Genomic DNA, 15,834 nt, shown 5'->3' on the forward strand with positions numbered 1-15,834 from the left:
ATGGAAGGAGCATTGAATTTGGAATGAGAAAACTTGGGTTTGAATATTGACTTTACTACATGCTAAGCTGTATGGCCTTAATGACCGACTACTTTCTCTTTTCTGTGCTTACATTTTCTCATTCTTATAACTGAAGATTTGCCCTAGATAGTCAATCAGGCCCCTTCCAGTTCTAAATCTTCTAGTCTACCTGAGATAGACAGAATTGATGATTGCATAGTCTTCAATTACTTCTCAGTCTTTCTTCCACTTTGGTATTCATCACTATGGATAAAGGCACAGTTCAATACAGCAAGTAATGTATGACTTGTGGTAGCAAGGTAGTTGTTATCGTCAAGAAACTCCAGCAGAACAGATCAAGCCTATCCCGCAGAACGAAAGCTCCTTGAGGGTAGGGGTTGTTTTTTTGTGTGCATCTTTTGTTTCTTGAGAGCGTTGCCTAGCAAACCGCAGGTTTTTAATAACGCTTTTCGAATTGAACTGGGAAATAGCAACCCAAATGGTGAGAGGAGAAAGAGAAGGCCCTCTAGACGTCAGGACCGCAGCTCGAGCCTGCCTGGGACAAGAAGCCAGGCTCTCCTGCAGAGGGCTCTGAGGCCTGGGGGAAGCTGGGCAGCTGGACTGGAATATTTTGGAGCCTTAGGTTGCGACTTGGGTCGTGCTTGTACGTGGCCGCGCGAGGCCGCGCATTGGAAAAGGAGGGTGTAGATGGGGTATGTGCACGGTGCGCGGCGTTGGGGGAAGGGGGGTAAAGAGAGAAGGGAAGGACCGCTGCCAGCCGGACACGGGTCGAGGATGGGGATGTGACGAGAGACTCGCGGTGCATTGTGGGAACACACTTAGACACTGCCGACTGGTTCCAGTTCACACGGCGGCTGAGAGGAGAGTGGGAGAGAGAGGAGAGCGAGCGCGCGAGCGAGCAAGCGAGCGAGCAAGAGGTGTGTGTGTGTGTGGGGGAAAGAGACCGGACGAGCGAGCTCGGAGAGAAAGACCGAGAGCGGCCGAGGCAGGAGACATCTTGCTATTGCTGCTACTGCTATCTGGGAGCCGCTCCGTAAGTGATCGGCGCGGGGCTAGGGGGAGGATCCAGTCTTTCCCGCTCCTCTGGGGCCGTGCGCTTGTTTGCACTGGCAGCCACCGCTGCTGACCCCCGGGACTGGCGGGCTGCGCTGCGGAGCGCTCGGCTTTCCTTTGAGAATTCTTGCTCTAGGCGACCCGGGCCTCTCTGGAGAGGATACATTGTGTCCTTTTCCGCTTGTCTTTGGGCGCGGGGTGGGGGCAAGGCTGCTCGGGGCCGGGGTTGGGGGTGGGGGTAACCTGCTCCAGCTGCTGGGAGAGCAAAAGAAAGGAAAGATTTCGTTTGTTTCTCTCCCAATTCCTCCCCCTCCCCCCCCTTTTTTTCCCTTTAAAGAGGTCGCCTTGCTTTCTTTCCTTTATTGCGAGGAAGCTTGCAAGGCCGACAGCTTCTTAATTTTTAAAAATAAACCCGGAAACCAACTTCCTTTGGAAGAAAAAAAAAGCATCCTATCTCTGACGCTGCTGCTGCTGCCGCCACCGCCGCCGCCGCTGCTGCTGTCGCTGCCGCTGCCGCCGCTGCTCTCCTCTCACCCGCCCCCACTCCCCTCCCGGGCCCTGGAGCCGATGGAGCCTCCCGGGGCTGTTCCCGCCCTTCTGGGAGTCCGGGCCATGGGGGGGGGGGGGGCAGTGTGGAGGGGAGGGTAGAGCCTAGTGCCTTCGGTTCCCGGAAGGGAAGGTGCAGAATCTGGAACCTGGAAAGAGGTGAAGTGAAGAAAAGGACTCCTCCCCTCCCCCTTTCTACTGTCCCCTCCCTGCTCTTTAGCCAGGCCCGGACTCGGGGCGGTGTTTGGGAGCCTTGTGTTAAAGGTGCCTAAAAGTTGCACTTGGAAGATGAGGCAGCATCTGCAGCCACCTGACATCCCGGAGTTACGAGAGTGAATGGAAGAAAGAAGGGGGTGTTCGGGAAGGGGGGGGGTCCGAGGTCCCCAGAACAATACTGGCAGAGGGAGTAAGGGCAGAGAAGCAGGCCCTGGAAACAAGGAGATGGAAGTGCGTGTGGGGATTTAGGCTTTGGCATTCCAGATGCTGTCATTACTTCCCCTCACTCCTCCTGGAGGAAGAAGCTCCAAGAGCTAACCTGGCAAGGAATCCTCTTCAGTTGGGGGGGACGGGTTGCCCTGAGTTGACCCGGTTGGTACCCGAAGATGATATCTGGACAAGCTTCTTCTCATTAAATTTTGGGGAACCTATCAGCACTCCATGTTCTTTAGTTTTTAGGTAATTCTTTTGTTGACAGTTTAAATTTGTTTTTTCTCTAAGGTAATTCCAGAAGGACTTATATTTTCCTTCTGTAGCAGCCTGAAGTGCTGGATTTGGAACCTGAAGAACTGAGTTTCATATTAGACTGTCAAAACTGCTCCCTGTAATCTTGGGCATGTCACTGCACTTTGGGCCTTGTTTTTCCTTGTCAGTAAAACGAGGGGGACGAATAGATGACTTGTAAGGTTCTACATCTTTGATCCTCTGTAGTTTGAGAAAGGTTTGGAACTTTGGACTTGCCATTTTTTCCCTGGGCAGGGGAGGGGATTGGGAGGGATACCTGAATGTTGTCTGTCATCTCACCTGAGCACCAGTGGGTGAGTTCATCCTCTTTCCCCTGACAATCCATTACTCCCCCCATTAAAGGAAAATGAGATTACAACTGCATTTGTAATTCTTACATACATGTTAAGAAAATGCTTTATTTCAAAAGAGACCAAGAGGATTATGAAGAGTAAATAGATCTTAATGTCTAACACTTGCAATTGTGAAGTTGTAAGATTTTTATGATGCCATAAATGTCCTATAAGAATAGGAAATTGCAGTCTTGCCAGTTTCCCTTCCTTACCCTCATAGTTTGAGGTTTCTAAGTTCTAGGTGCTTCCTTCTCTTTTAAGATTAGGCTTTCTTTAAAGATCATTTGCATTTGTGAAGCTGATAACACTCATTTACAACTTTGGAACTCATTTTTGGCAACTGGGGCTCACTTTTACCCATTTGATTATGGAAGCAAACACTAATTTAGTGTCCATGGTATAATTAAACCCCGAACTAGCACCTATGATTTCCCAGAATTGGCACCAAATCATCTATGTGAAACTAAACCAAGTTTTGTTTGTTGTGCTTCCTAAATTTCATGGGAAAGTTACAACCCACCTTTGTAGAAAAAATTTTAATTAAAAAAAACACAGGATTTTAAAATTGCTTTTTTTCTCTCTCAGCTTTTCTCAGTGAAATACTTTAATACTCTCTACATTTAATACTTTAACATTCTACAAAACTCTGGGTTTGTCTTCTTAAACAATTTAATGATAGTATTACCTAGTATTTATAAAGCAATTTAAAGTTTATCTTAGTACTTCACTAATATTCTCATTTTAATTCTTGGTACAACCGTATAAGGCAGGTACCATTATTATACCCATTTTACAGATGAGGAAACTGAAGTTGAGAAGTTTTAAATGATTTGCCCAGGATCACACAGCTAGTATATTCAAGACAAGATTTGAACTGAGGTCTTTTTGATTCCATGTTAAACAAACTATCGTTATCACCTAGCTGACACAATTAGAGGTAGTACTGAAAGCTGATATGTATAGTGGAGGGTAAAGGAAGCATGCATGAAATTATACCAGGGAGAGGTTAGGTATTGAGACATTTTATTTTTTGGACCTCAGAAATTGTCCACTTGCCCTAAACAAATACAAACTGAGGTTTTTAATATCTAGCAAGCATAGTATAAATCAACACACAGGACAGACAAAAAAGGTAATTTCATCTTAAGAGAATAAAGACTTGGTATGCCGTGATGTGGTGAAAAGAGTGCTAAAATTAGGGGCAGAGTCACTAATTTTCCTGTATAAAATAGGAAGACTACCCCACGGGGCCCTTTAACTCTTAAATTTATGATCCTATGACACTCCCAAATGTGTTAAGTTTTAGTTCCACTATTCATTTAGCTAGGATTTATTAAGTTCCTGCTATGTTCCAGATATCAAGTTGCAGAAAACCCTGTCTTCAGGGAGCTTGCATTCTCTTTTAGTATTGTTTTTAGTTCTAAGTACTATATTTTAAGAAGGATTTTTACAAGCAGGAGAGTGTCCAGAAAAGAGGCACCAGATGGTGAGAGTTCTTGAGGTTATACCATGTGTTAATCATTTGAAGGAAGGGCATAAAGGATTTATAAATCAGTCAACCAACAAACATTTATTAAGCACCTACAATTTTCTAAGCACTGTGTGTGTCCAAGATCACATAATAAATCAGTGGCACAAAAGGACTACAGCCTGGGTCTTGACTTGAATCATATCATAACTCTTCTTGACCTTGCCTAGTGATTCAATAAAATTGTTATGATTACTATATAAAAATAGTAATTGAAATGGAGCATAATCCCTTACACATGTACATTGCTTTGCATCATATAGTTTAGTTTTCATAGTGGTTTCAGTTATATTATTTAATCTGTAACATCTCTGATGAATTGGCAGAATTTGGGCAAAAAGTGTCTTACAAATTTTAAAGCACTTTTGAAGAGCACCTTAAATTTAGAACTTGAAGGGACCTTAGAGTTAAACCTTCTCTTTATTTTAGAGATGAGGATCCTGGAAGGGGGCTGAGAGAGATTGTGACTAGCTGATAGTTAACATAGCTACTATCTGAGTTAGGATTTAAATGAAATTCATCCTATCTTCAGATCCATTGTTCTACCTGTTGCCTTAAATATGAATTTTTATTAATAGGTAATGACTGAGATGGCGGATTTTTAAAAAACAAACTAACAAAAAAACTAGGAGTTTTAGTGGACTTCAAGCTTAACATGTCAACTGTGATACAGTTGCCAACAAATGAAAATAAAATCTTAGGTTGCATTAAAAGAGGATTAGGCATGTGAAAGTCCCACTGTTATTTCTTATTTAGTACATATGTAGAACATTGTCTTCTGGGTACCCACTTTTAGGAAATGCCTAGAGAATGTCTGGAGACATGGCAACCTGGATGTTGGAGAGTCCTGAAATCATGCTGGATGAGGATAAGTTGAAGGTAATAGAGATGTATAGCATGGAGAAGAGAAGACTTCAGAATAGACATTATAGTTGTCATGTGGATGATGCATAGTTAAGCTTGAATCTGAACAGCAGAACAATTGGTAATAGGTAGAAATAATAGGTAGATTTTGATTTCATGAGGGTAAAAATTAGATCTGGGTTCCTGTGTATTTATTGAATTTCCTTCTCCCTAAAAGTTTCCATACAAAGATTGGGTGCCACTTGTGGAGATATTGTAGAAGATATTCTTGTACATTATTAACTGGATTAGATGGGTTTAAGGTTCTTACTTCTGTAACTTTGAATAATGCACACTGGAACTTTCTGACAGCTCCTACTTAACAGAAAACTGATAAGGATCAGTTCATAGTATACCTACTTAATTAGTTAGCTGAGGAGGCCCAAGATAGTATGGAATTTTTAAATATTCCAAAGTATTTTACAAGAAATTTACTTTGGACAACTCATAACAAAAGTCTAGTTCATTTTATTACCTCTGCCACTGCCACCAAGCAGAGTAGTAGTAGAAGTTGCTTTGCTTCAAAAACTAAAAGGAAAACTGTAAAATAACCCTTTCCCTTAATAGCCTGACTGCTTTTGACATTATTGTAGCTGCCTCAGAAGATTGTTCATCTTTTATTTTACACATCTAGGGCTGCTGGCCAGAGCAGACACCTGTGGATATTGTAAAGTAACTGTGTTTCTTAATTCAGAAAGATTCTCTGAAACTTTAAAGGAAATTATGATGACAAAGTATTTCACCCAATTCCATATTCTGCTTGTGTTTTCCTATATCATCTCAGTTTCACTAAGGCTGTTTGGTACAGGAATTGACAACAGATCTGGAGTTGGAGGATCTGGCTTCAAATCCCAGTTTTGCTATTTAGGATTTGTGTAAGTCAAAAATCTTGTAAATGTTTAGAAATGGAAAATGGAAACATTTCCAAGATTTGTATTATTATTTGTATTGTATTCCAATATGTGTATTGTTTGGGAATGGTTTTCACAGAATAATGTTACTATCCCTGGAAGCTTTTATTTGATGGATTCTTCAATAGAGTGGATATTTCCCAATTTATATTGGGACATATCCTTCTCAAATGGAAGAAGCTGGGAATTGTGGTGGACTAAGAATGGGGTAAGGAAATCTCTTTGTGAATTGGGCATATGCCTTAATTCAGTGCAACATGTGACTTCTTATGTGTAAGGCCTTGTATTTGAGTCTGGGGGTGTAGACCTTACAATTTAACAGGGAGGGGATGGAGAACGATGATACATGGCTATGATTCCAGGGAGAATAGCAAAGTGACATCTGAAGTCAACTTGAAGTAAAATGGAATGTTTAATTGATGAAACTGAAGGGAGGAGGGATGCTATGGTAGCCATTAGGGATGATGTGTGTAAAGATGGGGAAAGGCAGAAATAGCATAGATTGAAGGGGAATCATACTTGAATGTATTGAAAATATGGTTTGGAGGTTCAGAACTGTATACTTCAATCAGTAGGCAATAGGGAGTCCCTGAAGTTTTTTCAGGCCAAGATATAATTCAAAGGGGAGATAAGAAAGCATAGACTTGAGTATAAAGAACTGTTTTTGTTCTAAGAGAATTAGGATAGTTGTAATTAGATTAGAAATGAGAACTAAAGAGATTTTTTGGGTTTCTTTTACTGAGTTTTAACATTTGGTGAAAATTCCGTTAAGCAAGCAAACATATCTTGGTTGATCTACATTGGTGCTGTCTTCTCTGTAGTAGATTTCCCTACCAAATTGAAGTTCCCTGTCAGTTACATAATGCTCAGTTGCACACTGGGTTAATTTTAAGTCCCAACATAAACTAATTAGGAAGACATATAGCAAGTACATATGGCATTCCCAAGTACAGAATAACTGAGTCTTTGTATTATATATGTATTGGATTTACCTGTAGCACTTCATGGCTTGCTTCCAAAGAATTGTGGAGAGTTGACTATGGGATATTTAGTTTATATTGCATGTTATCAAAGAAGCATTTATGCAAGAATGGGGAAGGATGACATTTTTGATTGGTTGGAAAACTAGAGTACCCTATTTTAAACCAATCATAGTGACACATTTTAACCCCAGCCCGGTGAGTGATGGTTATTGTACTGTATCTTATCCCTCTTGGGAGTAACAATAGTGACACGGTTAATCATTTTGTATGATGGGAATAAATGGAAAGGAATGTTGTAACAGGATTAGTGTCGCACGCTCCAGAATTAAGTGTCTCAGATTGTCCTTAGTGATTGAAGTTGATAGGAGGGTGACAAATGCTTGTGTAAAAAACGGGCATTTATCCAACTCCATGAGATCATTATCCTGTGCAACATGGCTTTGATCCGAGCTCTAATCTTACAGAATCTGTCATCCTTATAGTAGGATGTAATCACCTTTAAATAGCTGTCACCAATCAGACTCTAATCAATACTTTTATTTGTGGCAAATGTACAAGTATTAATTATTTAGCTAATAAAAATCTTTATAATATATCTTTAAGCTATTTTGTAATTGTCTTGATTATTTGCTTCTTACTACTTGATTTTTAAAATGGAGTTACTAATAATGGAGTTAAATTAGCAAGTCTGAAAAAAAATCCTTTTTTTGGTTTTCCTCAAGAAAGAAACTTTTAAGAGATAGCAGAAGTGTTTATTTGGAAATAACTTCAAAGCATCTTTTTGTTTCCTTTGGGGGATTGCTAGGGAATCAGAATAAGTAGGTTACATTTCTACTGAGATTATTATCCCTTTATTATTGTTTAATCTTAGATTAGTTTCGTACCTTCTGTGGGTTTCAGTTTCATGAATTGTAACAGATTAGAAAAGTATACTCTTTGGCCTACTCCTCTCACAGGTATGTGAGAAGGGTATGTGAATGAGGCACTTTGAACTCCTCGGAGGAAAGTTGCTGTGTACTTTGGAAATGGAATTGCTATTAATGAATGGATTCTGGTGTGGACATGACAAGTATTTCTCATAATGGCGAACTGAAAAAGTCATACACAACAGTATTGCTTAGAATTGGGGTGTAGTCCTGAAATTAGAAAAGGAAATCAGATGGAAGAGACGCTTAGATGATGATAATTATAAAGTTCTTCACACAGTGCTTTCCACATAGTAAGAGCTATAGGAATGTTAGCTGCTATTATATATAATAAAGCACTGTCTTCATAATAGCCCTGTGAAATAGGCACTGCAAGACTTGGGTCTGATAGTTATTACTTCTGTGATATTGGGCAAATTATTTAACTTCTCAGTTACTTCATCTTAAAATGAGAGGATAGGACTAGAAGATGCTATTCGAGCCCTTCCAGGTGTAAATTTTATAATTAATCAACTTGTTAATGTGCATTTATTAAGCCTTCCTATGTGTCAGACTTAGGGAAAACTAATAGGAAAGGAAGCCAATCCCTACCCCTTAGAACAGGGGTTCTCAAACTATGGACCTGCAGTCTAGATGCGGCCCACTGAGGACATTTATGCGGCTGGGTTATGGCAAATGGGCTGAGGGGCAGAGACAGTGTGAGGTTTTGTTTTTACTATAGTCCGGCCCTCCCACAGTCTGAGGGACAGTGAACTGGCCCCTATTTAAAAAGTTTGAGGACCACTGCCTTACAGGAATGCAGTATATTCACAGATATGTATGAAATGATATTTACCTGAAGGATAAAATGACTGAGGACTCAGGACAGCTTCTTTAAGGAGGTGGCTCTTAGGCTGAGCTTTGGCCTAAGATTCTAAAAGGCTGAACATTCCAGGCATGGAGAAGAGCCTGTGCCCTCCAAAGGGGACAAGAAATCCTTTAAATATTCTATCTTTTTTTTTTTTTTTTTTTTTTTTGCTGAGGCAATTGGAGTTAAGTGGCTTGCTCAGGGACACACAGCTAGGAAGTGTTCTATCTTTTTGAAAGATGAGAAGTTTAAGAAACTTTCAGGGTAATAAGTAAGTGTCCCTGGATTTCTTATTGCCCTTGAAGATTTTCAAGGAGCTTATTATCCCATTTTAACTTCACAAAACCCCTGTAAAGTTGGTATGATTGTTAGTCCCATTTTACAAGTCAGGAAACTGAGGCTGAGGTTAAGTGATTTACTCAGGGCACAGGTAGAATTCAATCTCAAATCTTTTTGATTATAAATCCAGAACTCTCATCCACTTGTCATTGTCATAGGGTTGGCCATAAGGTGGTGAATTTTTTTTAAAGATAGTTTACTAAAAACTCATGAGGATGTTTATTAAGTGTGGTGCAGTGGAAAGAGCATTAGATTTGTTGTCAGAGGATCTGGGTTCAAATCTCAGCTCTGCCATTTTTTATTTGAATACCTTTGGGCACATCATTTCATATATGTGGGCTTTAGTTTCATCATTTATTAAATGAAGGAATTGAATTCAATTATATCTAAGTTCCCTATCAGCTTGAAGTCTGTGATTCTTCTACATATAATTAGAGGGAGTGCCCATAACCATTTGAAATCATAGTTCTTCTAATGTATTGAAATAAAAGGCATTTATAAAGCTCCTACTGTGTATCCAATATCAAATCAGTGATGCAGGGGACACAAAAGAAGATTTTTTTTTTTATCTCTGGGATTTCTTATTTTAGTAGAAGATAGAATCAGTTAAAAATTATTTATTAAGCATCTATTATATGCTAGCCACTGTATTAGGTGCTTGGGGTAGTATAAAGATAAAAATGAAACACATACAAAATAAAGAATAATGTGGCGGAGGCATTTGCAGCTAAAGGAATTAGGAAGAGCTTAATTTAGAACAGGACTTCTTAAACTTTTCCACTTCTGACCCCTTTTTACTCCAGAAATTTTTACATGAACCTGGATATATAGGTATATAAAATGAGTATACAAATCAAACATTTATTTATAATGTCATAATTTCATGACCCCAGCATTGAATAGGGTTTTTAAGAAGCTTTGATTTAAGAGTTGGTGCTTTAGCTGAATTTTGAAAACAACAAGATTCTAAGAGTTAGGGGTGAAAAGGACTATTTCCCAGGGAAAGGAGGAATAGCCAGCCCAAAAATATAACAGATTAGAAATGGAATATCATGTATGAGAAACAATAATAAGAAGACCAATTTGGGAATACAGCAATACCATACAGGGTAGAGCTAATTTGTGAAGGGTTCTAAAAACCAAACTAAAGAGTTTACCTTTGATTTTAGAAACAATGGTCTGACTTGTGCTTTATGAAAACCACTATTATTTCAGTGGATGGTAGGGAAGAAGGGGGAGACACTGAGGCATGAAGAACAATTAGGGCACTATAGTAGTAAAGATGAGAGTTGAGTGTGTCTGAACTAGGATGGTGACTGTCTAAGTAGGAAGAAGGGACCAAATTAATATGAGAAAAATGTAAGAGTGATTTCATATTATGGAATCCAATGCTGGAAAGACTGCTTTGAACTACTATCCCAACAATAACTGGGACATGTAGTGGCCAAGAAAGGCTTCCTAGAGGAGGAAGAGTTGGAACTGGACCTCAAGGATGGGCATAGGATTTAGAATGTGGGGAAAAGATAGGTATTAAAGAGAGAAAGAATAACATGACAGAATTAGAACTGAGACTGACAAATGGAGAAGTAAGGTCCAGAGTTGGGGAACAGTGTGCTGTTTAGTTGGATAGGTGGGCTGGGGCCATGTTATGGATGGCCTTAAAAGCTATGTGGTTCCACTGATTCCAGGATTTGCTCTTCTGTTCTGATGTTGGACAGAGTTTTTTTTAGTTTACATAAATAATCTTGTCTGATTGCAATAGCCCAGTGTAGTATGTAGAGTGTGGCTTGATTTCCCCATCTGATCCACAAGCATCCTAATCCCACTCTGACACTGTCTTGGCTGTGTGACTTCACTTTTTTGGGGCTTCATCTAGAAAATGAAAGAGTAGAATTAAGTACCAGAGAAGACAAGTGAGGAAATTGCACGACCAAAGCCTATGGTTAGAAAATAGTAGATTTGGTTCTGAAACTGAAGTCCTCAAATTCTTTTTTCCAGTGTGTTTTCCTACCTGGGGCTTGGCTTTGGCTTAGAGGGGGTTGCCCATGCTATCTTCCCTCTACTTTTCTATATGAGATACAACCTCGGGGTTTCAGCTGTTCTGTGTTCAGTCAAGGTGAGTCATAATAAGTGTGCATTAGAGCATTTCAGAGTTTTCAAAGCATTTTCCTGTGAGATAGTGCAAATATTATTTTCTTTACAAATAAGGAAATGGAGGGTCAGTGAAGTTAGATGACCTTTATTCTTGTCACATAGCTAATTTAATGCTAAAATTGGAAAGGCTCAGATTTGTGGCTTTCAAAAAAAAATGGGATGATTTTTCTGCATTTGATTAAAGAGTAGGAAGAGTAGGGTCTTTGCAAAATAAATTCTCAAAAATATTTTTTTGGTAAGTGATCACTGTTAGAAACTTCTTTTGCTCCCCCATCTAACCAGGTGACAGACAAAATTATAGCTGTCAGACATACACTGGTTATCACAGTAACTTAATGTCTATTAACTTTCCTAAAACAATTAATTCCTAAAACAACATAAAACAATTGATGGAGCAGAGAGGGCTCTAGGATGGTTCAAATGAAAAAGGACAAAATTTAAGAGAGTAGGTTTTATGTGCTTTGCATAAAAATAAGTCTTAAGAAAATCATATATTTTGAGTTTGTAATAGATTTTAGAGGTAGAAAGGACCAGCTGCTCTTTTAAGAACCTATTTAGGACAGGGCTTCTTAACCTGGAGTCCATGCACTAGTTTTTAATATATTTTGATATCTGTGCTTGAAAAGAATTTGTTTCCTCTCTAAGCCTATGTATTTTACTTTATTAGTTTAAAAAGATTATTTAAGAATGGGGTCTATGGCATGGAAAATTTAAGAATCTCTGATCCAGTGTAATCCCCTAATTAAGCAAGGAGTGAGTTGTTCAAGATATCATAGGCACTGGCACCAAGACTTCAGACTCAACTCTGACCCCAAATGCTTAGAAAACTATACTTGTAATTAAGAAGATTGGAGTCAGAAAACCTGAAGGCAATTCATGACTTTGATTTCTTCATTGGATGAGTCTTGTGTACATTCTCTGTAGGCACTTAGTCTCCATAGGAAATCATAGTTGGATTGAAGCCATATTGCTCAACCTGATAACATTCATCCTTTCACAGAGCTGTTTGGGGTAACTTCCCTGTGGTTGTTTGATACTTTTCATCAAGAGTGCTGTCAGTATGTGTTTGTTCATTCTCAAAGATTTTAAAAAGATGAGAAAGTAGACTACATAGTTAGAATGCATATGCTGGTTATTCTTCCACAATGACAAATCAATAATTATGTATTAAGTACCTACTATGCTTGGTACTCCTTATACAAAGACAAAAGCAGAACTGTTCTTTTCCTCCAGGAGCTTATGGTCTATCAGAGGGAAATAATATATATGTTCATAAGTATATACAGAATCCATACCAAATAAATACAATGTAATTTCTGGCTAGCTTGGGCAAAGAAAAGCTGGTGTTTAATAATAATGCAGAGGGTCAGATAATCTTAAAGCTAGAAGAAACCTTTAAGATCAGTAAGCCTTCTTATTTTACTTAAAGATAGAATCCAGAGAAGAGAAGGAAAAAAGAAAATATGCATTAAAAAGGCATTGGATAAATGCAGAAAGGTGAAAACACTGCCATTATCTGTGTCTCAATTTAAAGAAAAGTATTGAAAAATCTGATCTAGATATTCTAGAGTTGGCTTTGTTGTGAAATGTGACCATAGTGTAAAAGTGCTTGATTCTGTGTGGCTAACATGGCATGTTGGTCAGAAGATAGATGCCTTCTCTAGTTTGATTTAAAAATCTTGGGATAAAATGAATACAAAGTGGACTAAACATGAAAAATAGTCTTGAAGTGCTATGAAGGCATTTTGAGGAAGCCTATGAACCCCTTCTCAGAATGTTCTTAATTGCATAAGCTCCCAAAGAAAAGGCACACAGTGGAATTAAATTATCAAAATTAAAAAAAAAATAATGGTTAAGCATTTCATTTGATGCAAAATGAGTAGAGCTTTTCTTCCTAAATGGATTGTGGACTTGGTGTCCTAGAATCTTAGCTTTAGGAAATGATGTGAAACTGCAGAGACAGCAAGTAAATAAGAAAAATGGCATCTCAGCATGCAAGATGTAGAGGAGTTAGCGCTGAATCTCATTCATGAAGAGGGAATACTTCATTAGAAGAAAAGATTAATATAACCTACTCCCCTTAACCTGTACAACCAGGCATCCCCTGGTGAGGGGTGGTCAGTTTCTCTGAAACTCAGCTATATGGAATCCAAAAACAAAAATCCCTAATGCCCTTCCTATAATTATCAATAATTTTGATGGCATGGTTTCTGAACCCTAACTTGAAACATGTCTGAAGAAGGATACTTCATTGAAAATCCTGGAAGACAAATGTTCACTGTCTTGTCTTACTAAATTGGAGCCTAAACTTTGAACATCCTAACTGTATCACATATATTTAGCTAGTTTGGAGCTGTTGGTAAAAATTTCTTACACAAGGATAAAAAGCCTTTATGTAATTAAAAAAAATTAATTTCTGAAAGGTCTGGCCCATATAACTCTACTTTGCCATAAATAAGGCTTGACAAGCAGTTTGGCCCTTCCCTAGGCTAGGTGTAAGTGTAAAGTTGGGACTATTCAGGGCAAGCTGCTGGAAACATCCTGTGAATGCCCGAGTACAGAATGGGACAAAGAAATTTAATTCTAGGGAACAAGTTTACTTCAGAATATATCAAGCACAGAAGTATTATTGTTCCTCTCCTGAACATACTCTCCTCTAGCTGTAATTAGCCAGAAGCCACTGAAGATGGCTGATTGTTTAAGGTGGGCTTTGCCCTGGGGATTATTGAAGGATGTTTGAGCTAAAGTCATGTTCAAATAAAGAGCTAGTTTCCTGAAACTAGCTTTCTGAAACTAGTTTCAGGAAATACCACTTCCATGTGCTTCTGTTTAAAATACAAAAATATCCACCCATTTTAAAAATTATTAGAACAATGTATATCATACATTGATATCAATTGTATTGATAATCAATATCAATACAATTGATATCAATTTTGATATCAATAGACTTAATGGAAATTTCTAGTTGGGCTTATGGTTTTAAGAAATACTTGCAGTTATCCTACACAGAAGGTAGTAAAATCTTTATTCTAAACCAAGATGGAATCCTTAAGACATGAGAAGCACACATTCCCTGCTTTTAGGAGATAGAAGCATTTACAAGGAGGGAATATTTTAAAATCACATTTATTCACCATAAATCTGTTACAGATTAAGCATTGTTCACAGCAGTCCTGAGAGACTGGCCCAAATTGCAGCTCCTGCATTGTATTATATTACCTTTGTGACTTGTGTGTATTTAACTTTTGTGAACCTCAGTTTCCTCCTTTCTAAAATGAGGGAGTTGGATTAGATTTTCAGAACTCTAAATCCTATGGCCTGTCATTGAAAGTACTATTACTTTGTGGTGAAAATACAAAGTTGACATAAGAAACAGTCTACCTCAACTAAATAGTATTGTAAAGTAATGAGATTCATTGGATTGATGGACACCAAATAGAATCATGCTTATTAAAATGATCAAGGCTTACAATTATAAAGACTGACTTTCTGACAGTAAGTCCTGTTGTTGCTTTATTTAGCCTTTAGGGGACAGTTGACTCCATCATTCTCAGGTGTATGGGTGGATAGATATGTTCCAAGAAATAAGGTCTCCCTCTTTCTCTCCCTCTCCCTCTCTTGGACAATTGCCTCTACGGTTGATTCTGAACCAAAGCTTGGGCTGTCTTAGCTCCTGTCAGATTTGCCTGTCACAAAGCTCCGATTTTTCTTAAAATTAAGCTTATTGATATTTGAACCAGGCCTCTCAAGGAGGAAGAATGAAACAGTAAGGCAAATATAAAATATGTTGTATTATTGGAAAATGTCTGATGCAGTGAACAAAGTGTACCTGGTAGTGCTGTTTATGAAACTATAATTAGTGTTTTTATAAACATAAATACCCTTATGGCCTTCAGTGAGCTACCTGAATTTAACTTACTAGAGAACTGGCCCTATGGACTGATGACTGAAGCCTTCATTTTATGATGTTAATTCCATTTCATAGATTAAGAAATTGAACAGATAAAGGGTGTTGTGAGCTGCCAATAGCCAGTCAGTAATTCTGCTAAGAATTCATATTCCAAGGGAGCAAGATATAGTGGAAAGAATGATGTATTTAAGACTGGATGAGGTTGGTTCTAGTCTTAGATCAGCTATTTACCAGTTTTGTAGATGAGTCACTTAATCTTTAAATCTCAATTTTCTCACTTGTCAAATGGAAAAATAGTATTTATACTACTTTCTCCAAGGGTTATTTCAAGGAAAATATTCCATGAATTGTAAAGTGAATTACTTTTCTTGACACCCATTTCTTTGTGCCATCATACTTGACACACTAACAGATAGTTTCTGTATAATTGATAAACAGTTTATTAATTAGGCTAGATATTAATAAGTTGATTAATAAGTTCAGTGGATTCTTTTGATAACCAGAAACAAAAACAAAACAAACAAACAAACAAAAACTTGAAGAGACTGAAAGCCTTAATGTAATTTTGGAAAAGGGAATAATATCCCTGACAGATGAAAATCAACCCTGATTGGTAAAACCTGATTGGTAAAGTAAG

At 38.3% G+C, this 15,834-nt stretch overlaps 1 protein-coding gene across 13 annotated transcripts in view; it reads left to right on the forward strand.

Annotated features, from left to right (window-relative positions):
• The first annotated feature begins 785 nt into the window (after positions 1 to 785).
• The window catches only part of MACROH2A1 (macroH2A.1 histone), a 108,496-nt gene continuing 93,447 nt past the window's right edge, over positions 786 to 15,834 (forward strand). For 7 of the 13 annotated variants that reach the window (XR_012486571.1, XR_012486572.1, XM_074290879.1 and 4 more), the window contains exon 1: positions 787 to 938. The gene's annotated coding sequence lies outside the window, so the exon portion shown is untranslated. Of the gene's footprint in view, positions 1,055 to 15,834 lie in introns of all 13 variants that reach the window. The other 6 variants (XR_012486573.1, XM_074290883.1, XM_074290886.1 and 3 more) reach the window with 4 other exon arrangements.

The sequence above is a fragment of the Sminthopsis crassicaudata genome, chromosome 2, assembly GCF_048593235.1.
Source record: "Sminthopsis crassicaudata isolate SCR6 chromosome 2, ASM4859323v1, whole genome shotgun sequence".
Taxonomy (NCBI): domain Eukaryota; kingdom Metazoa; phylum Chordata; class Mammalia; order Dasyuromorphia; family Dasyuridae; genus Sminthopsis; species Sminthopsis crassicaudata.